This window comes from Suricata suricatta, chromosome 11, assembly GCF_006229205.1.
Source record: "Suricata suricatta isolate VVHF042 chromosome 11, meerkat_22Aug2017_6uvM2_HiC, whole genome shotgun sequence".
Classification (NCBI taxonomy): Eukaryota; Metazoa; Chordata; class Mammalia; order Carnivora; family Herpestidae; genus Suricata; species Suricata suricatta.
In genome coordinates this window covers 45,510,784-45,518,865 of record NC_043710.1, presented here as the reverse complement: position 1 = coordinate 45,518,865, position 8,082 = coordinate 45,510,784, and the positions used below count along the sequence as shown (strand labels likewise).

The following is an 8,082-nucleotide window of genomic DNA, read 5'->3' as shown; positions in this document are numbered from 1 at the left end:
ATGGCCTACAGGCACATGAAATGATGCTCAGCATCATTCATCATCAAGGAAACACAAATCAAAACCACACTGAGATACCACCTCACACCAGTCAGAGTGGCTAAAATGAACAAATCAAGAGACTATAGATGCTGGCGAGGGTGTGGAGAGATGGGCACCCTCCTACACTGTTGGTGGGAATGTAAACTGGTGCAGCCGCTCTGGAAAACAGTGTGGAGGCTCCTCAAAAAACGATCAATACAACTCCCTTATGACCCAGCAATAGCACTGCTAAGGATATACCTAAGGGATACAGAAGTGCTGATGCATAGGAGCACATGTACCCCAATGTTCATAGCAGCACTGTCAACAATAGCCAAAACATGGAAAGAGCCTAAATGTCCATCACCTGATGAGTGGATCAAGAAGATGTGGTATATATATACAATGGAGTATTACATGGCAATGAGAAAGAATGAAATCTGGCCCTTTGTAGGAAAGTGGATGGACCTTGAGGGTGTCATGCTAAGCGAAATAAGTCAGGCAGAGAAGGACAGATACCATATGTTTGCACTCATAGGTCTAACAGGAATACAGGAGAAACCTAATGGAGGACCAGGGAGAGGGGAAGAGGGAAAGAGAGTTGGGGAGAGAGAGGGATGCAAAACTTGAGAGACTACTGAATGCTGAAAATGAACTGAGAGTTGAAGGGGAAGGGGGAGGGGGGAAAAGAGGTGATGGTGATGGAGGAGGACACTTATGGGGAAGAGCACTGGATGTTATATGGAAACCAATTTGACAATAAACTATTTTTAAAAAAATAAATTTCATCCTGACTAGATTTTATTTCTTTTATCTCTGCAGAAAGTGATTATATGATTTTTTTCAACCCCAGCTAGTATTCTTATTATCATGATTCTAAATTCTAGTTCAGATATCTTGCCTATATCTGTGTTGATTAAGTACCTGGATGTCACTTCTTCCTGTTCTTTCTTTTTGGATGAATTTCTTCATTTAGTTTTTTTGGAGGAAGAAAACAACTAATAAAATAAAAATAATAATTAAAAAATAAAAGCAAAACAAGAAATCAAATAAAGGAAGCCATGTGTTTTGGTCTTGCAGCAAGCTCAATAGAATAGAGGGAAAAAAATGGAAAGAAAAGAAAAGGAAAAAAAGTTAAAATTTTTTTTAATTTTAAAAATTATATAATAAAATAGAATGAAATAAAGAAAATTAAATAGAACAAAAATTTTAAATAAAATATAAAGTAAAAAATAAAATAAAAATTTTCTCTTTCTGTATCCAAGAAAGAGGAAGAAAAGAAAAAAGAAAACTTAAGCAAAAATAGAAGCAAAGAAAGTGAACAAAAAAGCGAACAAATAAATGAACCAGCAAACAGAATGAAACTGGAATGAAGTTACATCCAGTTTCTCCTTGAACTGAAACTATGAAGCATTCTATAGTCTGTACCCTCGACTGGTGAAGTGACTTGTGCTGGTCTTCTAGAGGATGTGTTTGGAGGGTGCAGCTGGGCAGGGCTAGGTGTAATGGCTCCCTTCTCCACTAGGTGGTGCTGCTTGCTAACTGGGGTGGATTGGTGTGGGGTGGGGGGTGTGTGTGTGTGTGTGTGTGTGTGTGTGTGTGTGTGTGCGCGCACGCGCGCATGCACATGTGCAAGAGAGGTGAAAATGGGTTTACCTGCCTCCCTAGTCTCTGGCGCAGGAACTCATGCTCTCACCAACCTGTGATCAAGTGCCCCTCCTTTGTCTCCGGTCTCTGTCCACTCTCCACCTCTACCCTGTCCATGTCCAAGCTGTCTGCATGTCAGGAGGCACCTCCCTCCAGAGTTTTATCTCAGATAGGGCTGTGTTTCAACACACAACAACACTTCAGAAACCCCTGTGGCTTGGACCCCTACTGACTCCCTGAGCAATGGCTGGGTGCCAGCTTGCCCCAGAAAGTGTTCGTATGACCGCATAATGGCAGAGGTTCAGAGATTATGGCAAGTCACAACACACATTCTGGCATCTTTGTCCCAATATCAGCAAATATGGCTGCTCTTCGGGGTCCTCTGGGACCTTTGCCTGTGGGGTCAGAGGGTGTATGGCCTCTACCAAATGTTCTCCAAGCAGGGGAACTGCTTCTCCTCCTGTGGCACACAGACCCCTCAGACTCTGCTGCCTACTCCTGGGGATTCCCCCTACTTCCTCACCAGAGCTGTGCCAGGTAGTGAATTACAGAACTTCAGACTCTGCACTCCACTGTTTATAGGATCCGGGTGGACTCTCCTTTCTTCCCACCAATGGTTTTGGGGAACAAATTTCTTGTTCAGTCCTCTGCAAGTATTTTCACTCTTTCTCTCCAGCTACTTAAAGGGGAGTGCTTTTTTGCATGATCCCAACACACTGCATTCTCCTCCTTTCTCTTTCTATGTCCTCTCTCTGCAAAAACAGCTCCCTACCTCCCCACAGCTGTTCTCTCCCCCAGTTCACCTCTCTGCACCATGTACCTGCTGAGTTCTATGGCTCAAGTTATGCAGATTGTTGTGTTAATCCTCAGATCAATTTTTTAGGTGTTTAAAAATGGTTTAGTGCTCATCTAGCTGCATATCAGGGACAGGACAAGCTCAGGGTCTCCATGCTGCTCCACCATCTTAACTCCTCCAGAAGTATATACTCTTAACTGCCGTGTTTCACCACACTTTGTGACAGATGATTGGAGTAAGCCATGCTTAAAGAGATTGAACACTATCCTGTAACAAAATGAGCCAGTGAATTATTCTATATCAGAAAGTGGGACCATCACATGCATACAGACAGAAATGATAGAAGAGATTTGAGGGCAAGAATAGCCAGGGGAAGAAGGGCTATGGAACAGGAAAAAGAAAAGTCTGAATCAGGGCCATTGTTTCAAGGGTGAAAAGGAGAAAAGGGACTTGAGGAAAAATTCTGGCACTTGAATTAGTGGGACTTTGTGATTGACTAGAATTAGGCAGATAGCGTGGAGTCAGAATGCCACCCAGAGTTCTAATTTGGATGGAAAACAGACCTGAAGGGGAGGGATGATGGTCAGATTTAGACAGGCTTGGTTTAGGGTGTCTGGGTGCCCAGTGGGGATGGAAGTCAGGCAGCTGCAGGTGCTACTTCCACAATGACAGTGTGGCCAACAGCTTTGTGGGAGCATAATGGGGAGGGGGAGGTGAGGATGAAAGTTACAAGAGGCCCCACTGCCTATCTCTGCCCCTAACTCTTGAGTACCTCTCCACAAAATGGGTTATCAGTACCTGTCATTTATCAAACTCTCCAAGGTACTGAAAACATTCATTTCTGGCTGACATTCAGCTATTTCTCTACAAGCAGGCGAAGTTAGATTTTCACTTATCAAACTCTATTCATTATTCTAATTTAATTTCTCTGCAACCAGAGTTAGAGCTTTCTTTAAATGGAAAGTCACTCTGACCTGAAAGACAATTGCTTCGTACCATCATGACAGGTCAATTTAAGAATGCAAGAGGCTGATAGCATAACTTCCAGACTCATTTCCGAGAGCCGAAACCTCCTTCCAACAGTCTGGGGCCTCTCAGGCAGTTTGCTGAAGTGGCGAAACTCCTGACTGACTGCTGCCATATAGATTCAGGTCGGAGCATCATAGCCAAAGAAATGGCCCCAGAATACCGACTGTCTCCTGCTATTTTCTCTAGCTTTCTCAGCTCAGTTGAAGATGAGAAGTGGCTGTTCCCACTGCAGAAGACATGGCTGTCCATGTTCTCCATTCCACTTCTGACTCGGCCTGCAGTCAGACCGTATACTCCACTTGTCTCCACCCTTCACCCTCTTGGTCCCCCGCTCATCAACATCAATGGTGGCATTGAAAGCCATGCTTTCCCACCTTGTACCATAAAACATCATTGGTTCAGCCTGATAATAAATAAACCCTCATCTATCTTTACTAACAAGATTCTATTGGGTGGATGTTGCAATGATTAGTTGTCTATGCAGTAACCACTCTCCTTTCTGCTCTGTAGGGGCAGCCAAGTGCCCAGCTAACTGACTCCAAGGGTCTCAACAAGAGGGAAGTGGCCAGGACTTCTGGGAAGCCACTTTAAGGAAGGCTAACTCAGCTAAGTGAACCCCTTTTGTCCCCACATCCTCTCTCTTCTTCCTACTGGCATGTTGATGTGACAGCTGGAGCTTCTCAGCCCTAGCCGCTGACTTCCAGACTTCTTTTAAAACTCAGAAAATAACCTGATAATGTGTTTAAGCCATTGCATGAGTTTCGGTTCCTAGCAGCTCTGCTACTGAGATTTCTCTGGAGACTGGAAAAGTAAGAAGACCTAGAATGGCCTTCCCCAGCCTTAGCAGATGTTTCTTTGGGAACACCCACTACAGCACTGCATTGAAATAACCATTTCGTGTGTCCATCTTCCACCCTAAATAGTGAGCTCCTTAAAGGCAAACACTCTTCACATATTCACAGTTATGGAGGAGAACCTAGCACAGACCTGCCACAAGGCAAGAACTGCACAGATTTATGTTGAATGAATAAATGGAGGCTTCACTGGAGGTCTAGTGTAAATGACTGAGTCCCTGGAATTAGCTAATCGATGAAGCTATGTGCCATCAGCCTTACATATAGGATACCACTATTTTAATCAAAATGCAAAATGCACCAGGCCTTATTGTCTCCAGGCAGTGGTTGTTGAATTGACGCCTCCTTGGGGTGAGAAGAAACCCTTCCTGGGCATTAAAATATTCTGCCATGGTTAGTCACTCAACAAAAAACATGATATTTACAGAAGATCTTCCAGTACTTGACAGTTAATCCTTATATCTGCTTTGTAAATTAAATGTCCTCATTGTCCCCATTTTATAGGTGAGAAGCCGGAGGTCCAGAAGGTGAAATGACTTTCCCATGGTCATGTGCCATTCCACAATAAGGCAGGGATCTGAATCTGACTGTGTCCCCACCATTCCTACGTCACCTTGCTGCCTTTCAACCTCCTCTCAGTTTTAGAACTGAGGTTGAGATCATCTCAGTTCCAAAAGATAAAGCATGATGCACTGATGGTGGCCTATGTTTCCCACTCTATGATCTCGAGGCTCTTTTAACCCCAGGTGAAGAAGTGGTGGTAGGCAGGGAAAAGGGCCACAAGCCACTGGCAGTCGGAAGCCCCAGAGTTCCTCCTAAGACTTGAAAATGTGTGCAATTGCCTAAATTAAACTCAATATGCTGCTTGGCTGGAAGGCTACACAATTGTTTTTGAAGCTGGGTATATTATGTTCTAAATGTTTAATCTGGCAGAGGCCATAAAAGACGAGTTCCAGGCCATTTGGAGCTTACATTGCAAACAAGACGGTCTATGAGGCAGCTAAAACAAAAAAAAAAAAAACAAAACAAAACAAAACCAAAAAAACACACACACACAAAAATCCCGACAGCAATCCCAACGGAGTGGCACAGACAAATTGATCTGGTTCTGATATGGATGCTAGGCAGCAATTTGGGGTGAAAGAGACTTTGTGGACAGGAGAAAGGCAGTGATAAAAGCAAAATGGTCAGCCGTCAGACTTTACTTCCTAATGCTTGGGGAGGCTTTCCTGAGATGGCAAAGAAATCAATATGTCTAAGGCAGACGTGTTGACTCATGGCGCCAGACAGTCAAGGAAGGCAACCTTACCCTCCAGATGTTAACAGATGACCATTTAGCATGTTTAAGTCTGATGCACTACATGCCCAGAAGGACAGGTCCTCCCAACCCAAAGCCTGCAGCTGAAATAAGCACACATGTAGTTCCCTTAAGGAATCCTCCTATTGAGGGCTTCCTGATGGGGGTGGGGGGAGTACAGTATGGTGGTTAAATGCACAGGCTTAGTGTTAGATGTAGATTCAAATCCTAACTTTCTACCTACTCAGCACATACATCAGAACCTATCTGGCTAGGTCTTCATTTCCTCATCTAGTGGACTCCTTACAGGAATAAAAGGAGTACTGGTCTACCAGCAGTGAGGTAAGAATTAAGGAGATTACCAGCAAGGCCTCAGGTATATAGTAAGTGGTGAAAAAATGTTACCTGTTAGTATTAAGGTTCTCAATATGTAAAAGAGCATGGACCGAGCACAACAATATTTAAATGCCAGAAAACGTCATGACTTCGCTTCTCTTTTTCATACTGCAGGCATTAGGTATACTCTTGGCAATGCATGGTGTCTGATATCTCTTGGTTACTCTTAGGCCAAAGGTGTGGCATTAGTGTTTCAGAGCGGGGCGGAGCTTGAGCCCTGAAACAAACTCATTGAAGGGTACTGTGGGCTTTTCAGATTGACTCCTCCTTCTGGAAATATCCTCAGGGGATGAGGGCCATCACAAACCATACAGTTATTACATGCCAGACACTGTGTCAAGCACTTTACTGCTATTCACACCGACTTCTTACAACTCTGTGAACAAACTGAGGCACAGAGAGGGTAGAAAATTTGCCCACAGTCACACAGCAACCTTTAAAGGAGGCAGAAACCATGGTTTTTCCAAATTTGTATTCCTAAATTCAGTATTTTTCCCCTACACCACAGCTGTGTCTTTATTTATAGAAATATAAATAAGATTGCAAAGGAAATGTTTAGCTTGCTTATGAAAGCCAACCATTTTTAAGAGTCTATAAAATTACTTTAACCCATCTGTCTACAGAAATGTACTGCAATAATTACAAATGTTGTTACCTGTTCATTTGAAGAACAAATATGAAAAATTTCTACTTGTAATACTATGTTATGTCAATAGTGTTCATCACCTAGTTTTTCATGAGAGAAGTATCTCCTAGTAGTAGAAAAGACTTCTACAGAAAAGTGGGTTCAAATCCTGCTTCCACCATGCACCAGTTCTTTGGCTTTGAACAAACTCCTTAATTTTTCTGATTTTACCTCTATTTCTTCATATGTAAAAAGCAGTTATTAATACTAATTTCAGGGCCACTGTCAAAATTAAATGAGATAATATGTATAAGGCACCTAGTACAGTGTCTGGTCTGGTACTCCTAAATAATGGGAAACTATCATTATTCCCAGGAAACACCCCACTATAAATATTCTCCAATTCAGACATATTACTGTTCAAATAAGCAAATTTCACTGAACACAGAAGTCTAATAAACCAGAAATTCCACTTGCAGGAATTCAGCCCAAAGAAATGCTCACAACTGCAAAGAAAGATGTATGTGTGTGACAATATGAATTACAGAATTGTATATTTGTAATAGTGGGAAATGGAAACAACTTATATATGCATCAAAAGAGGAATGGTTAAGTAAATTATGATTTATCTATATAAGGACAAACTTCTGTAAAGAGCCCAAGAGTAGATATCTTCAGCCATCCAACCAATGTGACAACTACTCTGTGCTGTTGCCATAGCACTAAATCAGCCATAGACCATATGTAAAATAATGGCCCTGGCTATGTCTCAGAAAACCAAAAAACAAACAAAGCTGTAGTTAGAAAAAATAGATGGAAGGCCACATTTGGCCTCAGTTGCTTTCTAACCCCTAATATAAAGGGCTGAATACCATACAACTATTTAAAAAAAATAATAAAGTAGGCCCACGACCCACATGTATTAGAACAGAAGGGCATCCACAAGGACTCCTACAAATTGTAAGAAAATGGTAACTAGTACAATAAAAATTGGGAAGAGAAGAGGAACAGGCAATTCATAAAGGAGAACATTCAGATAGCCAGTTTGCAAAGTTGCTCAACCATCTAATTGACTAACTTTTCCAAAAGCAAACTAAAACAAGAAGATCCGATTTATATTTATTATATCTGAAAAAATTAAAACACTGACAAAATCAAGAGGTGATACTGTAGAGAAAAGAATACTCTCATAGACTGTCAGAACAAATATAGATGAGGACAATCACTTTGAAAATTTCTTTGGCAGAGTCTATTAAAACTGTAAATGTACATATCCCATTCTATGTACAGCATTTCCTCTTCTAGGTCTATACCCCAGAGAACCATGTTCACGTGTGTTCAGAAAGACAGAATAAGGAAACTAATGCTTCAATGAAAATGATCTAAAGATCCACCAATAATTGAACAGACAAATACA

At 41.8% G+C, this 8,082-nt stretch overlaps 2 long non-coding RNA genes across 2 annotated transcripts; both read left to right on the top strand.

The window, feature by feature from the left end:
- The first annotated feature begins 2,021 nt into the window (after positions 1–2,021).
- LOC115272298 lies at positions 2,022–4,239 on the top strand. The gene is made up of 2 exons (XR_003900348.1): positions 2,022–2,205; positions 4,004–4,239. It is a non-coding gene; the product is annotated as an uncharacterized LOC115272298 (long non-coding RNA).
- Positions 4,240–4,676: 437 nt separating this feature from the next.
- On the top strand, positions 4,677–5,215 carry LOC115272299. The gene is made up of 2 exons (XR_003900349.1): positions 4,677–4,740; positions 4,852–5,215. It is a non-coding gene; the product is annotated as an uncharacterized LOC115272299 (long non-coding RNA).
- The last annotated feature ends 2,867 nt before the right edge of the window (positions 5,216–8,082 follow it).